The following is a 21,490-nucleotide window of genomic DNA, read 5'->3' as shown; positions in this document are numbered from 1 at the left end:
CTCTGCCTTTCTGATATTTTTCTTGGCCTGCCACTTCTGGTCTTAACAAGAACTGTACCTGTGTTCTTCCATTTCCTTACTATGTTCCTCACAGTGGAAACTGACTGGTTAAATCTCTGAGACAACTTTTTGTATCCTTCCCCTGAAAAGCTATGTTGAATAATCTTTGTTTTCAGATCATTTGAGAGTTGTTTTGAGGAGCCCATGATGCCACTCTTCATAGGAGAATCAAATAGGAGAACTACTTGCAAGTGGCCACTTTAAATACCTTTTCTCATGATTTGATACACCTGGCTATGAAGTTCAAAGCTCAATGAGGTTACAAAACCAATTTAGTGCTTCAGGAAGTCAGTAAAAAGTAGTTAGGAGTGTTCAAATCAAGAAAATGATAAGGGTGCCCATACTTTTGCACCGGTCAAATTTTGTTTAAATGCAGATTGCACATTTTCTGTTAGTACAATAAACCTCATTTGAATCCAGAAATATAACTGAGTCCATCAGTTATTAGATATATGAAACTGAAATAGCTGTTGCAAAAACCAAAATTGTTATAAAGAAAAAAGGTTAACATTAATAGGGGTGCCCAAACTTTTACATATGACTGTGTGTGTGTATATATATATATATATATATATATATATATATATATATATATATATCTCTATAGATATAGAGAGAGAGCGAGAGATATATACATAAAGATATAGATATATACTGTAGATACAGTGCCTTGCGAAAGTATTTGGCCCCCTGGAACTTTTCAACCTTTTCCCACATATCATGCTTCAAACATAAAGATTCCAAATGTAAATTTTTGGTGAAGAATCAAGAACAAGTGGGACACAATTGTGAAGTTGAACGAAATTTATTGGTTACCGTATATACTCGAGTATAAGTCGACCCGAGTATAAGCCGACCCCCCTAATTTTGCCACAAAAAACTGGGAGAACTTATTGACTCGAGTATAAGCCTAGGGTGGGAAATGCTCCATAGATTTTTCCCCCATATGCTGCCCCCAGAAGAAGCTCCATAGATTGTTCCCCCATATGCTGACCCCAGAAGAAGCTCCATAGATTGTTCCCCCATATGCTGACCCCAGAAGAAGCTCCATAGATTGTTCCCCCATATGCTGACCCCAGAAGAAGCTCCATAGATTGTTCCCCCATATGCTGACCCCATGCTGCTGCTGCATGTAAAAATAAAAAAAATGACATACTCACCTCTCTGTCGCTGGGTGTCAGATACTCACCTGTCCTGCGTCCATGGCTGCTCACTGCTATCTGCCACGTCATCGGTCAGTGACGTTCAGACTGCAGGGGGCGCGGCGCGCACTAACCACGTCACCGCGCCCTCTGCTGTCTGAAGTCACTGACCGATGACCGACAGCAGCAAGCAGCCATGGACGCAGGACAGGTGAGTATCGCTATTTAACACATGAATTAACACATGTGGAATTATATAATTAACAAAAAAGTGTGAAACAACTGAAAATACTGTATGTCTTATATTCTAGGTTCTTCAAAGTAGCCGCCTTTTGCTTTGATTACTGCTTTGCACACACTTGGCATTCTCTTGATTCGCGGCCGGACTGCACCTGTCGCTGATTGGTCACGGCCGGCCGTGACCAATCAGAGATGCGGGATTTCCGTTACAAACAGACAGACAGAATTAGACGATTATATAGTAGATATTACATACAGCTCTGGCAAAAATTAAGACACCACTTCCAAATGTTCAGTTTGTCTGATTTTTCTCTTTATAGGTATATTTTTGAGTAAAATGTAAATTGTTCTTCTGACAACATGTCTCCGAATTTCCAAGCAATATTTTTTTTTTTCTGAAAAGTAGAAATGGTCAAAATTAAAAAAAACAAAAAAACCCCCCAAAAAACCCATTGCTTTCAGACCTCAAATAATGCTAAGAAAACAAGTTCATAATCATTTAGAAACAACGATACTAATGTTTTAACCAGGAAGAGTTCAGAAATCAATATTTTGTGGAATAACCATGATTTTTAATCACAGCTTTCACACATCTTGGCATGCTTTCCACCAGTCTTTCACACTGCTTTTGGGTGACCTTATGCCACTCCTGTTAAAAAATTTAGGCAGTTCTTCTTTGTTTGATGGCTTGTGACTATCCATCTTCCTCTTGATTACATTTCAGAGGTTTTCAATGGGGTTCAGGTCTGGAGATTGGGCTGGCTATGAAGGGGATTTGATGTGGTGGTCCTTCCTCTGTACATTGATTGACCTAGCTGTGTGGCATGGTGCATTGTCCTGCTGGAAAAACCAGTCCTCAGAGTTGGGGAACATTGCCTGAGCAGAAGGAATTAACTGTTTTTTCCAGGATAACCTTGTATGCGGCTTGATTCATGCGTCCTTCGCAAAGATTAACCTGCCCAATTCCATCCTTGCTGAAGCATCTCCAGATCATCACTTGATGTCATCCTGCAGTTGCTGGAATAAGAGAACGGTCATCCCGGTCAGCGGAGAGTCGTTTTCGCCCTCTGCCAGTCTGTAGCTTTATTGTCCCCAATGTCTGCTGCTTGACCTTGTTGTAATGGACTGCCATCCTTAATGTGTATTCTATGTGTATATACGGTACCTATTCTTTTCTAACCTGTCAGTGTGATTTTAATGTACACCGCACATGAATTGCTGGCTTTTCAAAGAACACCGGTGCATAAAAATCGGACAGCACTCACATGGTGCGAGTGCTGTGCAATTTTTTTTTTTCACATCCATTGACTTGCATTGGCGAGTCTCGTCCGAGATTCGCAGCAGGCTGCATTCTTTTTTTTTTTTTTTTTTTTTTCTCAGCCTCATTTCAGCTGATAAAAAAAATCGCAGATGGGATGTAACCCATTGAATAACATTGGTCTGAGTTCAATCTGATTTTTTTATCGGATTGCACTCGTCCATATTTCTCGCATATCAGTCCTTAAGGGCATAAAAATAAAATTTAGAAAATTGCAAAATTTTAAAAATTGACGCAAATTTTCCATTTTTTTCCACAAATAAATGCAAGTTATAGCAAAGACCACTATCCTAAAGTACAATATGTCACTAGAATTCAATCTCAGAATCACCACGATCCGTTGAAGCGTTCCAGAGTTATTACCTTATAAATTTACAGTGCTCGGAATTGTAATAATTGTCTTGGTCATTAAGGTGAAAACAGGCTTCGTCTCAGGGTATGGGCACACGGTGCGGATTCTGCTGCGGATCCGCAGCGGTTTTGGCCCTGCGGATCCGCAGCAGTTTACAGTACCATTAAAATCTATGAAAAACAAAAAACGCTGTGCACATGCTGCCGTTTCTAATCCGCAGAATGTAAATTCTTTGTGCGGATTCCGCAGCGGTTTTACACCTGTTCCATGATCAGATGTCAAACCGCAGGGCAAAACCGCAGGCTAATCCGCAGGTTTTTTTCACCTGCGGATTTTGCAAAATCCGCAGCAGAATCCGCAGCGTGTGCACTTACCCTCAAAGGAAAGAGGTTAAGGTCTGAGACTTGAACACACAAATCTCCAAGAGTGCCAAAGTTTTGCATCAGCCCATTTTCTTTTTGTCATTTTTGGCAAAGCACGTTTGTTTTGTTTTTTTAAATATTCTATTCCCGCCCCCGTGAAAGGGCAGAATTAACTCTGCTCAATAGTTGTATGGTTCATGATGAGGCTACCTCCACATACTTTTTCATTTTTATATGTATAACAAAATTAACCATTTTTTTTTTACTTCTCATGTCATCTTTGCTTTTGTTTTGTATTGTTTTTACTTTTGTGTTGCATCCATTTTATCTCATCATAACTGAACCATGTACAATTTTTTCTATCCATTGTCTCATAGGAGTGGATCAATTAACAATGGACAAAACGCAGAAATTTTTCACCCATTATTACCGTATCTTCATAGATTAAATTGGTCAAGTCTGAATGACACAATGGATCAAAGTAGCTCATGCTTTGACATTAAACACACATCTATTTTAAAAGCAGATGTATGTATAGATCAATGAAACTTTATGGGTTTGTTCACTGTCTATGAAAAGAAGAGACATCACATTGAAGTCTGCAAATATTGTGCGAACTAAGGCTAAAGCCACAGTCACACATCCGAGTGTCAAAGTCCATTATTTCTGGATGGGCTTGAGGCTGTCAAGTTGGGGTCAGGGAACTTGCTGCCAGTTTGTATATCGCAGTCTAATTCTCGGACCGTGACACACAGATGTGTGAATCCGGTCTTAATTTTCAAAAGAAATGCATGCTGATGGTAGCTCTGGTGGCAGGTATTTAACGTGAAATGTAAGATATTGGCAACTATGGAAAAAAAAAAGCTTTTGAAAGAAACAGAATACATCGATAAAAACAAACATATAATAATGGTGCAGTCTACACTTTGTTTCAGTATTCATGAAAAATATATCAAGAGGCTATGATATGGTCCTTTGTCAATAGATTGAATGTCATTATGTAGTTTTTTTTACATAGTGCTTCTGAATAGTGGAGTTGTCAATGGGACTCTATAAAACAAAGCATATCGTATATACTTCTGTATAAGCCGAGTTTTTCATCACATTTTTCGTGCTGAAAACACCCCCCCCCTTGGCTTATACACAAGGGCCGGAGGGGGAGCGGCGGAGCAGCATGTCACAGAGACAGGAGCCGGCGGCTGTGGCTAAAGCCTGTGCCGCTGCTGTAATAGCGCACAGTGCCCGCTGCAGCCACTGACTTCCAGCACACATCAAACTCACCTACCTGCGTGCCCTCGCTGGCACTGCATCTTATTCATTCTGACGCCAGCAGCTCTTCAGGCAGAGCAATCATGTAGCCCTGCTCTTTAAGGTAATGAATATGCACGCCTCTCCACTCCCATAGGCGTGGAGTGTATATTCATTACCTTAATGAGCGGGGCCACATGATTGGTTGACCGGAAGAGCTGCTGGCGCCAGAATGAGGTGCTTCCAGGGCATGTAGGGAGGTGAGTAGGATTTTTTTTTTTAACAGGAATCATGCATACAAGGATAGAGGATAAAGAGCCAAACATACAAGGATAGGGGATAAGGAGCCATGCCATACCAGGACAGCGACGTGGGAACCATGCATACAATAACAGGGATGGGGGGAGTCATGCATACCAGTACAGCGATGTGGGAGTCATGCATACAATAACAGGGATGGGGGAGTCATGCATAATGGGTCAGGGATGAGGAGCCATGCATACAATGACAGGGACGGGGGAGTCATGCATACCAGTACAGCGATGTGGGAGCCATGCATACAATAACAGGGATGGGGAAGTCATGCATAGTAGGTCAGGGATGAGAAGCCATGCGTACATTTACAGGGACAGAGGAGCCATGGATTATCAGGTCAGGAATGAGGAGCCATGCGTACAATGATAAGGATGGGGGAGCCATGCATACCAGGATAGGGATGAGGGGACAATGCATAATCAGCTTATTCTCGAGTCAATAATCTTACCCAGTTTTTTGTGACAAAATTAGGTGTCTCGGCTTATACTCGAGTGTATACAGGTAAATAAACTGTCCTAACAGTTTCTTTTTGGTCATAGAAGAATATGTGGGGGCTTCTGACGTTTATACTGGGAATTTTTCTGGTGCTTCCATAAAAGGTAGTTTCTACAATGTGAAAACTCAAGAATATTCGTGAACTGGAGGCCATTGCCCATGAGGAATGGTCTACGATTAATTAGGAATGCTGCCAGAAGCTATAGTCTAACTATGCATCACGTTTGCAGCAGGTCACAATAGCGAAAGAATGCTCTACTAACACTATTTGGGCTTGTCATGAGGTAGTTAATTCTGCGGAGGATGGACTTTGTGTCAAATTTTCTCAAATTTGGAAGACTTCCCAAATTTAAACACTTTGCTGTTCAATATATGAGGATTGCAAAAAAAAAAACAAAACAATACCCAGCGCTAAAGACTCACAGAGTGGGCTAATCACATCAGATGTGGGATTCGCCATAATGCCTTGCAGCTATCATATCACAACACATGGTCTAGCTTGCAAATCGGCCGGACTAGACAACCAAAATAAACCGTGGGTTCCATCAAGCAAGCTATTTTATGCTTGTACAGTGTAGGGATAAAAGGTTACAATTAACTTTTCATTCCACATATATATAGAAAATGGCCTAATCAGATTGATGCAATACTTAAATGGAGTCTTATAGGGAAGTGCTGTATCTATGTAGTCCCTCAGTGTTATTGTGAATTGATTGATATGTGATATTCTGCAATAACAGCACCATAAGTTTTTTTTTTTATTCTTCAAACATTGCAAAGAAGGAGGGCATTTTAATACCCCTCTGTCCTAATTATGCTACTTAGCTAAAATCCTGTAACAAAGTCTTGTGTGCCACAGAAACTGTGCTTTATGGATTGTTAAATGGGCAAGCAATAATTTTATTTTTTTAAAGACAAAAGAAATCTCCATAATCCATACATTTAAAGGGAACCTATCATGTCTCAATATGTTATTAACCTGCAGATATAGAGTTATTCTGAAGGTTAATAATATTCTAAAGCTTCTCAGCCCCAATACTGAACCTGTGGTTACCAGGAGGAAACAAACTTTATTCCTCCTGGATTTAGTCATCACTCAGAATCCAGTAGGCGGCAGTTGTTAGCACACCCTGTCACTTTGACTGCTATTTCTGCACTGATATGATGCTACTAGTGCAAATGACCCATAGTCAGCCAAGCATCTACTCTATGTCCATCATGTCATCTGTACTGTAGCATCATTGCTGCCAGGGCTTCTGTTAGCCCTACAGTGCAAGACATTTCCGTTTCTGCTCCATAATTCTCTACATATGGCATCTGCAGTTGTCACTGGCAGTGCACAACCACACCAACCACACATCTGGCTGCACTCTATACTGTACTGATTTTGGGAAACGTACTCTTTTGACGGTACACAAGTATGAAACAGCTCCCGCAACTTGGTCTACTTTTATAAAAGGCATGTTGACGAGAAATTCAACAATCTAAAGAAATTATGGTTAACAAAGCTCATTGGTGAAGTGACCACCATGTTCAGCCAAATTGACCAAGCTCATTTCCAGTATGTAGGGTTAACTACTCCTTGTGAGAGCATGGAAGCTGTTAACTATTCCTGTGTTTGGAATAATAGACTGAACATTTAACTTCTTGGTCATTTGATACTATCAAAATCAGTAGTAGAGACTGCTTGAAACTTTAACTTTTACACGTTAACTTTAGCATTCTGCTAGCTGGGTTGACTGTTTTAATAGCAAAGCCAGTGTTCATAGAGATTGGGTAGCAAGAGGTGTAGTGAACTGGACCCAATTAAACAAGTGTGCTACTGTGCCAGTCTCATGTGGGGATAGCAAAGTAACTCTCCTGTTTTAGGCTGGTTTCACACTAGCGTTTTTTAGCGCTGTGCTTCATGCGCGTCCATGCACATGCATCCTGCACCCCTATCTTTAACATGGGGCGCATGGTCTAGCGTATGCACGCGTTCGTATGCGTTTTCGTGCGCATGCGTTTTTTGTAGTGTGCGCCTAGGCACACCGGACGCAACCTGTTACATTTTTGGTCCATCCGACCTGTCTAAAAAAAAACGCATGTGCACGCTTGCACACGAAATGCGCAAAAAAAAATCACATTAGTCTATGGGAACGCAAGCGTGCGCTGATGCGTGCCATACACAGCGAGATCACTGAAGCATCACAAAATCGGTGACGCATCAGCGATCTCGTTAGCGATCTCGCTTAGTGTGAAGTACCCCTAAGGTTTACATTATGGGAAAACAATTAAATCAGGGATACTCATCCTCCTCGGATTCCCATTTGCTATTACACTTATCTTTGACTTCAGGTTGCAGCCGTGATGTCATAAGACAGCAGTCATGCCAATGTAGATGGAACAAGCTGCTGAGCCTTGTGATTGGCTAAAGAGTTCACGTGTGACGTTACCGCTGCAGCCCGTAAACGTAGATGGAGTAATAGCAGTGACTTTTTCACCTGGTACAGTAATATGAGTAACTTTCATTTTATTATTTTTTTCCCTACCGCAAGCTGTTGAGCACAGAAAAAATGAAACTGGAAGACCCCTTTAACCCCTTGCTGATATGTGCCGCACATATACTGCTCTGCAGGAACTGCGTTCCCGCAAACAGCAGTATAAGTATGGTGCACCGATTGCGCGGCCTCACGCTGAGTGCCACGGTGATCGAGTGCAGGTGTCAGCTCTGTGTGAGAGCTAACACCCCGCAGCAACACCTACAATCGGTGCTAGCACCAATTGCGGGTGTTTAACTCCTCTGATGCCGCTTTCCGTAGTGATGGCGACATAGAGGAGCATCGCGCAGGCAATGCGATTGAGTTGTCCTGATGGTCTCCATGGAGACCCCCAGCCGCAAGATGGCTGCGGGGTCTTTGAGAGACCTGCAAGGAAGGTAGCTTGTGAACGCCTGCTGAGAGTAGGCCCTGACATGCTTCCTTCCCTGCCTGTCAGATGCTGATGTGATACTCTGCAGTACAGAAGCATTGCAGAGTATCAGATCAGCGATCTGACACTATACATTGATGTCTCAGGATGGGACAATGTAAAAAAGTAAAAAAAATTAAAGTTTAAAAATATTTTTAAAAATCCCAAAAGAACAAAAAAGAAACAAATATTTTTCCAATAAATACATTTATTTATGTAAATAAAAAAATTAACAAAATACACATTTGGTTATTGCTGCATCTATAATGACCCGCTCTATAAAAATGTTCCACTATTCCACTAGTTAACCTCTTCAGTGACCTTGGTAAAAAATAAAAAACAAGGCAAAAAACAATGCTTTATCATCATACAGCTGAACAAAAAGTGTAATAAAATGCGATCAAAAACACAAATGTAAATAAAAATGGTACCACTAAAAATTTCATCTTGTCCCGCAAAAAACAAGCTGCTATACAGCTCCATCAGTAGCAAAAAAAGGTTATAGTTCTGAGAATAAAGCGATGCAAAAATATTTTTTTTTTCTACAAAATAGTTTATTGTGTAAAAGCGCCAAAACATAAAGTATAAATTGGGTATCACTGTAATCATACTGACCTGAAGAATTTAGCTGCCTTACCAATTTTAAACACACACTGAACGATATAAAAAAACAAAAACAAAAACCAGTTCCTGAATTGCTGGTTTTTGTTCATTCTGTCTCCCAAAAATAGGAATAGAAAGCAATCAAAAATGTTATGTGCCCGAAAATGATACAACTAAAAACATCTGCTCGTCCCACAAAAAACAAGCCATAACATTACTCTGTCGGCCGAAATATGGAAAAATTATAGCTCTCAAAATATGGTGATGCAAAAACTAGTTTTCGCACTAAAAAGCGTCTTTTAGGCTATGTGCACACGCTGCAGATTCACCTGCGGGTTTTTCCGTGCGGATCCGCAGGTAAAACCGCAGGGAAAGTGACCTGCGGTTTTCCTGTGGATTAGCCTGCAGTTTTGTCCTGCGGTTTCACACCTCTACTATGTTAAAGGTGTGAAATCGCTGCGGAATCCGCACAAACAATTGACATGCTGCGGTTTGTAAACCGCAGCAAAACCGCGCGGAAAAAAACACCGCGTGAGCACAGCGGATTTGAATTGCCATAGGCTAACATGGTACTGTACCATGTCTGCGGAACTGCGTCTCGGATGATATATGCGTACAATTGCAGCATGCTGCTATTTCACTCACACTCTGAATACACCTGAGAAAAAAACAGTGATGGGAGCTGCCACATAGATTAACAATGGTCTAAGTGCTATGCAATGTTTTATCGATGTTTTAACCCCTTTCTGACATATGATGTACTATCCCGTCCATGTGCCCTGGGACTTAATTCCCAATGATGGAATAATACGTCATAGCGATCAGCGGCGCTCACGGGCGGGTGTCAGCTGATTATCACAGCTGACACCCGGCACTATGTGTCAGGGGCGGTCACGGACCGCCCCCGGGACGTTAACCCCTGGCACAATGCTATCAAACACGATCGCAGTGTACCGGGGGTTTAGGGAAGCAACAGCAGGGAGGGGGCTCTCCGTGCCTCCCTGCGACCCCCGCAGCAGCGCGATGTGCAGCGCTGCTGTGGGGGCCTCCTTCCCTGCAGGTCCCCGGATCCAATATGGCAGCGGGGACCTCCGGGGGGCCTGCAGGGAGCCGACTTCCTCACTGCCTGCACAGTGCAGGCATGAGGAAGCCTTGTGCAGTGCCTGTGCGAGATCGTTGATCTGTCACAGTGATCTGTGATGTGTAAGATCAGCGATCTGACACATGACAGTTATGTCCCCCCTGGGACAATGTAATAAAGTTAAAAAAAAAAAAAAAAAAAAGTGTAAAAATAATTTATAAAAATCGCTAAATAAATTTAAAAAAAAAAATATTCCCTAATAAATTCATTTTTTGGAAATAAAAAAAACAAAACAATAAATGTACACACATTTATTATCGCCGCGTCCATAACGACCCACCCTATAAAACTGTCTCATTAGTTAACCCGTTTAGCGAACCCCTTAAAAAATAAAAATAAAAAACAAAGCAAAAAATAATGCTTTATTATCATACCGCCGAACAAAAAGTGCAATAACGTGTGATCAAAAAGACGGATATAAATAACCATGGTACCGCTGAAAACGTCATCTTGTCCCACAAAAAACGAGCCACCGCACAGCATCATCAGCGAAAAAATAAAAAAGTTATAGCTCGCAGAATAAGGCGATGCAAAAATAATAATTTTTTATATAAAATTGTTTTCATTGCATAAAAGTGCCAAAACATAAAAAAACATAAATGAGGTATCGCTGTAACCATACTGACCCGAAGAATAAAACCACCTTATCAATTTTACCGTACGCGGAACGGTGTAAACGGACCCCCCAAAAGAAATTCATGTAATGCTGTTTTTTGTTCATTCTGCGTCCCAAAAATCGGAATAAAAAGCGATCAAAAAATGTAATGTGCCCGAAAATGGTACCAATAAAAATATTAACTCGTCCCACAAAAAATAAGACCTCACATGACTCGGTGGGTCAAAATATGGAAAAATTATAGTTCTCAAAATGTGGTGATGCAAAAACTATTTTTACAATAAAAAGTGTCTTTTAGCGTATTGCAGCTGCCAAACATAAAAACTCGCTATAAATAGTAAATCAAACCCCCCGTTATCACCCCCATAGTTAGGGAAAAATAATAAAATTAAAAAAAGTATTTATTTCCATTTTCTCATTAGGGTTAGGGCTGAGATTAGGGTTAGGGGTGTGTTGGGGTTAGGGTTGGAGTTAGAATTGGGGGTTTCCAGTGTTTGGGCACACCAGGTGCGCTCCAAATGCAACATGGCGTCTGATCTCAATTCCAGTCAATTCTGCGTTAAAAAAGTCAAACGGTGCTCCTTCCCTTCCAAGCTCTGCCATGCGCTTAAATAGTGATTTACCCCCACATGTGGGGTATCAGTGTACTCAGGACAAATTGCACAATAACTTTTAGGGTCCTGTTACCCTTGGGAAAATAAAAATTGGGGGTGAAAACATCATTTTTGTGGAAAAAATTTGATTTTTTTTAATTGTACGGCTGTACGTTATAAACTTCTGTGAAGCCCTTGTGGGTTCAAAGTTCTCACCACATATCTAGATAAGTTCCTTGGAAGGTCTAGTTTCCAAAATGGGGTCACTTGTGGGGGATTTCCACTGTTTAGGCACATCAGGGGCGCTCCAAACGTGACATGGTGTCCGATCTGAATTCCAGCCAATTTTGCATTGAAAATGTCAAACGGCGCTCCTTCCCTTCTGAGCTCTGCCATGCGCCGAAACAGTGGTTCCCCCACACATATCAGGTATCAGCATACTCAGGACAAATTGCACAATAACTTTTACAGTCCAATTTCTCCTGTTACCCTTGGTACAATAAATAAAATTGGACCTGAAGTAATTTTTTTGTGAAAAAAAGTTAAATGTTCATTTTTTTTAAACTTTCAAAAAATTCTTGTGAAGCACCTGAAGGGTTAATAAACTTCTTGAATGTGGTTTTGAGCACCTTGAGGGGTGCAGTTTTTAGAATGGTGTCACTTTTGGGTATTTTCTATCATATAGACCCCTCAAAGTGACTTCAAATGTGATGTGGTCCCTAAAAATAAAATGGTGTTGCAAAAATGAGAAATCGCGGGTCAACTTTTAACCCTTTTAACTTCCTAACAAAAAAAAATTTGGTTCCAAAATTATGCTGATGTAAAGTAAACATATGTGAAATGTTACTTATTAAGTTTTTTGTGTTCCATATCTCTGTGATTTAAGGGCATAAAAATTCAAAGTTGGAAAATTGTGAAATTTTCGCCAAATTTCCGTTTTTTTCACAAATAAATGCAAGTTATTTGAATGAAATTTTACCATTAACATGAAGCACAATATGTCACGAGAAAACAATGTCAGAATCAGTGGGATTCATGGAAGCGTTTCAGAGTTATTACCACATAAAGGGACAGTGGTCAGAATTGTAAAAATTGGCCCGGTCATGACCGTGCGAACCACACTTGGGTGTAAAGGGGTTAAGGTGTATTGGCAGTCATTAAGGGGTTAACTTAACAGAAGTATGATAAATGTTTGGTGCAATAAAACAATCAGATAGCATTTTCTTGCATTGCTAATCTGGCTTTTACAATATACAGTATATACACCCATTTTTTTCTTGGTGTGTTAACAGATGCGAAACATGAGAGGCAGGGCATGTCACTTAATTCGGTGCATGCCCAAGCACCCGATGCAAACTGGAGTAGCGGGCACTTGCTCTCAACACTAATGACATTCAGTATAATGTTATCAAGTTCTGTGTTGTACCTATGAGTTCAAACTGCTCACAATACCCCTGGATAAAATCCTTGAGAGGTGTGGTATCCAAAATGGGATCACTCGTGGGGGGTTTCAACTGTTCAAGCACATCAGGGGCTCTCCAAATGCGACATGGCATCCACTCTCGATTACAGCCAATTATTCCTTCTGAGCCCTGCTGTGTGCCCACATTAGCTAGAATAAGGTCAGTTATTGCCAAAACACAAATATATATATATATATATATATATATATATATAATGTGTGTGTGTGTGTGTGTATATATCCAACAATGTAGACCAGCTCACTCCTGTGAACCACCTGGAACCTCAGCTGACCTGGTTAACTCCGTTGTGCCCAGATCTGGATGTAGGAGTCCATCCATGAAAAATGTGAACAACGACAAAGCAAAGTCCAGATTCTGGACCGTGAAGAAGGCGGGTTCTACCGCTGAAACGCGTAGTCCTATCTGCACGACTTTCCTGCGTTATTGCTGTTTTGAACTGCTTGGACCATTGCATTTTAATGGATTTATGAATAAAAAGAAAAAAATTTTTAACAGCATCCCGGATTGCTCACGTTATTGCTGGACTTTGCTTTGTCGTTGTTTATATATATATATATATATATATATATATATATATATATATATATATATATATATATATATATTGTGGTGCAATGACCGCTGTGACAGGTAGGAGGCACTGTATGGGTCATGCACACAGGCATATCCATTGTGGTAATGGAGATAGGATGGTAAATGACTGTTATGTATCCCAGGGTTGTGGCCCTGGGATGGAAGCTTGAACATGTGTTAATCAGCAGAGGTACTGCTGAGGTTTTTGTTACAGTGTATCACTGGTGAGATGGATGGGACCAGTCACCTACAAACCCATCCAGGGGCGTGTGTCTAAAATGCCCATAGTAAGCCTGCATATGTGTGTATGGATGGGTGTCTGATATAGGACCTGCAATGAGGTCATAGCCATGTGATCCGGTGGGCGTGGCTACAGACCATATAAGGTGACCAGGGTAGGTCACATGAGTGAGTGCCTGGATCTGATTGGTCCGTGTGAAAGGTCCCAGAAGGCCGACGTGCTAGAAGGTGTGCTGCCTTCCTGAAGCGCACATGCGGAGGCTGCTGACCGGGCGAGGCCTGTGTATTTTGGCCTGTGTGTATGGGACAGTCCCCAGGAGGGAAAGGATGTCCGGAGTGAGAAGCAGCTAAGAGGTAACCCCAGACAGGGGAAAATAACTGTGAGGCTATAGAGCCTGATTGTGGGACAAAGCACAGCCTGTGTGACCACAAGGCTGAGAAAGCGGAGCTCTACGTGAACATTCTTCGGTTGTGATATAAGACTGTTGCTGTTTATGGTTTTAGTCGTCTAATAATAAACCACATGGACTGATTTATGAGAGAACCCGTGCCGGACCTTGTTAATCTGCTGCCAAGTGAGTGTCCCCAATACACTCAGTGAGCGCTACCTTACAATATATATATATATATATATATATATATATATACTGTGTGTGTATGTATGTGTGTGTGTGTGTATATATATATATATATATATATATATATATATACACTGTGTGTGTATGTGTATATATATATATATATATATATATATATATATATTAATTAGTAAAAAAAAAAATTGTTGGTACCCCTCGTTTAATGACAGAAAATCCTATAATGATCACAGAAATAACTTGAATCTGACAAAAGTAATGATAATTAAAAATCTATGAAAATGTACAAATGCAAGTCATCCAGTCAAAGTCAACAGTGTTTGTCATCAAGATTTCATTGCTGTTTGGTCAGTTTTTACCATCAGTACTTTTTACATCTCAAGCAATAAAACAGTTAATTTCAAAACCTTTCCTATTCATTGCAGTTTTAACAGTTTCAGGACCTCCCTTGACTTTAAAGGGAACCTGTCACCCCCCCCCAGGGCGTTTTTAAGTAAAAGAGCCATCTTCAGCAGCACTAAGGCTGCATTCAGTGAAGGTGGCTCTTCTGTTTCTGATGCCCAGGAACGCCGAAATATTAACTTTTATAAATATGTCCCCATAGCTGTAATACGTCACATAGGTATGGTGCGTCCCCCTGTAGCAGCCGCCTACCCGCTGTCAATCATGCCCACCCTGCTCTGCCTCCTCTTGCCTTGCTGTCGCCGTTACATGGCACAGCGCAGGCGCCTGCCGGCAACAGTTTTTGGGCATGCGCAGTGCGCGCTGCCCGGGAACTGACATCAGGCTGTCACGCCTGCACGTTTTGCAGGCTCCAGATTCCCAGCACCGCAGTGTGAATACATCATAACACACTGCGGGACGCGATCTGGCACCTGCGAAAAATGCAGGCGCGATAGCCTGATGTCTGACTGCGCATGCCCAAGAACTGTTGCCAGCGGGTGCCTGCGCTGTGCCATGTAACGGCGACAGCAAGGCAGGAGGAGGCGGCACAGGGCGGGTATGATTTACAGAGGGGAGGCAGCTCCTACAGGGGGACGCACCATACCTATGGGACGTATTACAGGTATGGGGACGTATTTATAAAAGATAATATTTCGGCGTTCCTGGGGATCAGAAACAGAAGAGCCACCTTCACAGAATGCAGCCTTAGTGCTGCTGAAGGTGGCTCTTTTACTTAAAAACGCCCTGGGGGGGTGACAGGTTCCCGTTAACATCTGGGAGGTATGCTCCTACTCATTAGTGATGATCTAAAACGTCACTGTATAGTAGCACATTCTCCTCAGAGTATGCAGAGATGGTTTGTTACTTCTTCATCATTGTATACATAGTGCTAACAAGCGCTGTGTACATAGTAATGACAAACCCTGACAGCGCTTCCTGCTGTATACATAGCGGTCATATGATTATTGTGTAACGATAGGGAGCATTTGCTATGTCATAAGTGACACAGACATTTCTGCTATGCAACCAGGAAGCAGCATTAAATGGGGTTAATGTAGCTGCCAGAGTTACAAAAGAAATAAGATCAGTGTGAATACTTTTTATGCCCAAATGATGACAAAAGTATTCTCGGAGTGATACCTTTTATTGACTAACCAAAAAATAATATACGTTTGCAAGCTTTCAGAGATCAGAGGTTCCTTCTTCAGGCTAATTACAAACGAATTAATAAGAAAAAGCACAACATTTAAGGCTACGTGCACACGTATGCAGAAAATTTCTGCATAAAATCCTGAATCCTTCCCAGAAAATGCTCGTTTTTTTCCGCGCGGTTTTTGCGCAAAAAACTCACGTTTTTTTGCGGTTTATTTCCGTGTGGTTCCAGACCCATAGAAAATAGCTAAAAAAGCGGAATTTTCCGCAAATTAATGAGCGTGCTGCGTTTTTTTTTCGCGGTAAAAAACGCATACATCTGCACAAAAATTGCGGAATTCGTTTCAATGAATGGTAAGCTTCTTTTAAGCGTTTTTGACACGGTTTATTTGGTAAAACCGCGAAAAAAGAGCTACGTGTGAACACAGCCTAAGAGATATTACAGCAGGACATTTGTTCATGAGGTGGGAGGGGTGATGCCTTCTAAAGATAAGGAAATCTTTTTGTTACAAATGGCGAGGCAATGGGAATGTTCTTCTTAGTTTCCTGGAGTCTGTCTGGTGGAAATGTGAATTGTATCCATGTAGTGAGTCATAAATCCAAGTGTTAAATTGAATCCTAGTGTTAAAGAATTGAACATAAATTTGGGAATTCAAACTGATAAAGATGTTCTGTGAATACTTTTGTCATCATTGGGCATAAAAGTATCCCGATAGAATGTAAGTCCACAAGGACAGTGTCCTCTCCCCTCTGTACCAGTCTGTCATTGTAAATTTGTTTACTGTTAACGATATCTATAACTTTGTATGTAACCCCCCTTCTCATGTACAGCACCATGGAATTAATGGCGCTATATAAATAAATAATAATAATAATATTCACATCGATTTTTTTTCTGGCTAACACAGTTCCACAATATAATTTGTTATTGTACATCAAAAGAAATAAGATGAAAACAAAAAAGTCAATATTTAAATGCCCCCCTTTTAACTATTGAAATGAACAACTAGTACATAGTGCTATATAATTTGATTGCAATATATTAAGAGAATAAAACTTTAGCAGGTGCTTCTCAGAAAAGTTATATAGTGTCATTATAAACAGAGTTCTTATTTCAAGTCTTTATTTCTGTATATGTTGATGATTATAGCTTACAGCCAATGAAAACCCAAAAGTCATTATCTCAGAAAATTAGAATAATTTCAAAAAAACCTGCAAAGGCTTCCTAAGCATTTAAAAAGGTCTCTTAGTCTGTTTCAGTAGGCCCCACAATCATGGGGAAGACTGCTGTCTTGACAGATGTCCAGAAGGCAGTCATTGACACACTCCACAAGGAAAGTAAATGTTACATTTCATTTGGAAATCAAGTTCCCATAGTCTGGAGGAAGAGTGGAGAGGCACACAATTCAAGCTGCTTGAGGTCTAGTGTGAGGTTTCCACAATCAGTAATAGTTTGGGAGCCATGTCATCTGCTGGTGTAGGTCCACTGTGTTTTATCAAGACCAAAGTCAGCACAGCCATCTACCAGTAAATTTTAGAGCACTTCATGCTTCCCTCTGACAAGCTTTTTGGAGAAGGAAATTTCATTCTCCAGCAGGACTTGGCACCTGTCCACACTGCCAAAAGTAGCAATACCTGGTTTAAAACAACAGTATCACTGTGCTTGATTGGCCAGCAATCTCGCCTGAGCCTAACCACGTAGAGAATCAATATTGTCAAAAGGAAGATGAGAGACACGAGACCCAACAATCCAGATGAGCTGAAGGCTGCTATCAAAGCAACCTGGCCTTTCATAAAACCTCAGCAGTGCCACAGGCTGATCGCCTCCATGCCAGGTAACTGAACCAGCTCACCTGTTGCGGCATGTGGTATGAGGAAGAACGGGACCCGTGTAGTCTCACGTGCAATATGAATGAAAGGAATTGCTCCAGCTTCCAAAAAGGTCCAAAATTTATTGAATCTTGAATAAAAGCAAGTCAAGGCAGAACAATGTTCACACAACCATGTGTAGCAGCTGTGCATTTCAAACACTAAATTGTTCTTTCTCAAAGCTCAAAAATCTATGGGGTATTGTCAAGAAGAAGGTGAGACATGAGACTCAACAATGCCGACAACCTGGAGGCTGCTATCAAAGCAACCTGGGCTTCCATAACACCTCAGCAGTGCCACAGGCTGATCGCCTCCATGTCACGCTGCATTGATGCAGTGATTGATGGAAAAGGAGCCTCGACCACGTATTGAGTGCATTTACTGAACATACATTTATGTAGGCCAACATTTCAGAATTTAAAATCCTTTTTTAAGCTGGTGTTAAGTATTCTAATTTACTGAGATAATGACTTTTGGGTTTTAATTGGCTGTAAGCCCCAATTGTCAACATTAACATAAATAAACACTAGCAATAGATCACTCTGTAATGACTCGTGAGTTTCACTTTTTTGTATTGAAGAACTGAAATTAACTTTTTGATGAGATTCTCATTTTGTGAGAATCACCTGTGTAATCATAACTAGATATAGTTTCTGTGTTAGACAAAGTGTTGATTGACTATCACTGCATACTCATTGTATGTCTGGGTTGTTGCATCCAAGTGACATGCTTACATTTGGCGTAGTCAGCAGGATGCAACATTCCTTCTCAGAAATCGCGGTCCAGTCATGGGCAGCATTCCCCTGGGGGCTTTAACTAACAATCTCCCAAAATTTATGGGAAGTAATTTGTTGTTTTGGGACTAGGTGGAGCGACTGAGGAGCATGACACCTGCCTTGCAGGCTGAGATGGTCCTGCTTACCTTAGACAAAGAGGCCCAACAAATGGTTACGTTTCAAAAAGCCCAAGACCACCATGTTATGGTACACAAAGTGATTAGGATTCTAGAAGTCATGGCATGGCAATACAACTTACTTGGGTAATTTGCATATTTGCCTATTCCATCAGGATCAGAGGGAAAGCGAGACAGAGGCCCAATACGGGAACGCTCTGCAGGAGGTAACAACCCACATCACTAATGCTCACAAAGTGTATTGGGGACTGGGGCTGCTGGATGAAGTGCTGAGACCAGTTAGAGGTCCCTCAAGCCTTCAACTATCTGAGACAGGCCCTGAAGGAACGTCTATGTTCTAACCCAAACATAAGTTTCATGGAGGTCAGAACCAAAGCAAGGGTTCGAGAACAGGAAGCACAAACTATCACAGGTATGGTCCGGAGGCAATATTTCACTGCCTCCAAGCTGCCTAACTTTGAGTTGGAATAGGCTCAAGAATTGCAGTAAGAAATGCGAGAAATCAAGGGGGAAGTAAACAACATAAGAGGAACCTCCGCCAATAGCACAACACCAAATACTGTGTTGTGGTATGAAGAAAGTCCAAAGCAGGGGTATCTCCTACCCAGAGGACAACAGTACAGGCATTGCTGCACACACAGTGAATGTGGAGCCGAATGCTGGACCTCTACCCCCTTCTGGCACGTCTCCAGGAGTTGCCCAACCCAGGATTGTTTAGCGGCCATCTTCTCTGTTTATTGCACCCCATGGATGAGGAGCATGCTGTAGGGCCTCATATCACTAGAAGTGAGAATGAAGACTCTGAGAACATAGTTTCTACGAGTCCCACCATGTAGGCAGAATTTAATGAGAATCCGGTGTCTAAGGCTAGTTTCACATTAGCGTTTTTTAGCGCTGCGCTTCGTGCGCAATAGAAACGCATGCAAAAAATGCATCGTGCGTTTTGCATGCGTTTGTTTTTTTAGGCGCATGCGTTTTAACCAGTTTATAGCCATGTTAACTCTTAAAGTGCATGCTATTTCAAACGCAGGCGTGCGCATGTTCATGAGCACGCCTGTGCTCCCATAGACTGCAATGTGTTATTTTTGCGCATTCCATGCATTAGCGTGCACATGCATTTTTTTACGCCGTTGGACAGACCCAAAAATGCAACAGGTTACGTCGGGCGCACCTAGGCACACACTACAAAGCGCATGCACACGAAAACGCATACGTGCGCGTGCAAACGCTAGACCATGCGCCCGCCATGTTAAATAAAGGGGCGCATGCGCATGGACACGCATGATGCGCTGCGCTAAAAAACACTAATGTGAAACCAGCCTAATGGACCTGTTATCAGGTGACTACCATGCCTGAAGAAAGCTTCAGCTGGCACTGATATAACGCGATCTAACGCCATTGAACTGACTCCAGTGAAAGGAGCGAAGCAAAAGCTGGCCTGACATCTTTGAACAAATGAAGATGAGTCTGGCTGAATTATCCCCAAGACAAAGTAGTACAGGTACAAGAACTGTCAAGTTGATATTGGAGGGTATGTGCTTGGCATGATGATAACTTTTTGTATACCACGGTCATCCAGCATGAAATCCCCATGGGAAGCATGGCCCTCATTCAAGAAAAATCATCAGATCCCACCACAAATGTATCAAGAAGTGAAAGACTTGTTGTCAAACATGCTACGAAATTGGGTGATAAGGGAGAGCCAGAGTTCTTGGGCTGCACCCATTGTCCTAGTCCAGAAGAAAGATAAAACATTGAGATTTTGCATGGATTACAGATGGTTGAACACCTGCACTGTTCGAGGCTCTTACCCCTGCCAAGGATAGAAGAGTCTTTATCTGCCTTAAAGCCAAATACTTTCTTCCCTCTAGCTGGATAATGAGTAGTAGCAGGTTCCTATAGCTGAGCATGACTGGCTGAAGATGGCTTTTCATCTTCCCATGGGTCTTTTTGAGTTTAACCCGATTCGGGATAATCAACACTCTGGGAACGTTCCAGCGACTGATGGAAAGATGTCTTAGGACTTTGAAAGCAACCTTTAATGTTCCTCAATGACATCATCTACTCTGCTACAGTGCCTTGCGAAAGTATTCGGCCCCCTGGAACTTTTCAACCTTTTCCCACATATATATAATTTTGATTTACAGTGACCATTTTTATGTTTTACTGTTCTCAATGCATTCCACTATGTAATGAATAAAGGTTTGCAACTTAAATATTTCATTCAGTGATATCTAGGATGTGGTATTTTAGTGTTCCCTTTATTTTTTTGAGCAGTGTTTGTGTGTGTGTGTGTGTATATATATATATATATATATATATATATATATATATATATATATACTTATATATAGAGTGCTGTGCAAATTAATTGGGACAAAGCATTTTTTAAGTTAAATCGTGAGTTGGTTACCAGCCAGTGATTCAAACCAGTTTTAACTGCTTTGAACAGGTGTGAGTGCCTATATATATATATATATATATATATATATATATATATATATATATATATATATATATATATATATATATATATGTAACAACGACAAAGCAAAGTCCAGCAATAACGTGAGCAATCCAGGATGCTGTTAAAATTTTTTTTCTTTTTATTCATAAATCCATTAAAATGCAATGGTCCAAGCAGTTCAAAACAGCAATAACGCAGGAAAGTCGTGCAGATAGGACTACGCGTTTCAGCGGTAGAACCCGCCTTCTTCACGGTCCAGAATCTAAGCTGCTTTCCAAACATGGAACCTTATATATATCCCACTCCCATCAGGGTAAT

At 41.2% G+C, this 21,490-nt stretch overlaps 1 protein-coding gene across 5 annotated transcripts in view; it reads left to right on the top strand.

Moving 5' to 3' along the window:
- Positions 1-21,490, top strand: part of RPH3AL (rabphilin 3A like (without C2 domains)) — a 592,574-nt gene that overhangs the window by 159,896 nt on the left and 411,188 nt on the right. Inside the window, exon 1 of one of the 5 annotated variants that reach the window (XM_073574454.1) lies at positions 13,926-14,085. The exons of the other annotated variants lie outside the window; for them this stretch is intronic. The gene's annotated coding sequence lies outside the window, so the exon portion shown is untranslated. Of the gene's footprint in view, positions 1-13,925; positions 14,086-21,490 lie in introns of those variants that run through there. 5 annotated transcript variants of the gene reach the window in all.

The sequence above is a fragment of the Dendrobates tinctorius genome, unplaced genomic scaffold (genome assembly GCF_039654945.1).
Source record: "Dendrobates tinctorius isolate UK_male_01 unplaced genomic scaffold, ASM3965494v1 ptg000007l, whole genome shotgun sequence".
Classification (NCBI taxonomy): domain Eukaryota; kingdom Metazoa; phylum Chordata; class Amphibia; order Anura; family Dendrobatidae; genus Dendrobates; species Dendrobates tinctorius.
The sequence above is the reverse complement of the archived record's forward strand: the minus strand, read 5'-3'. Positions and strand labels throughout refer to the sequence as shown.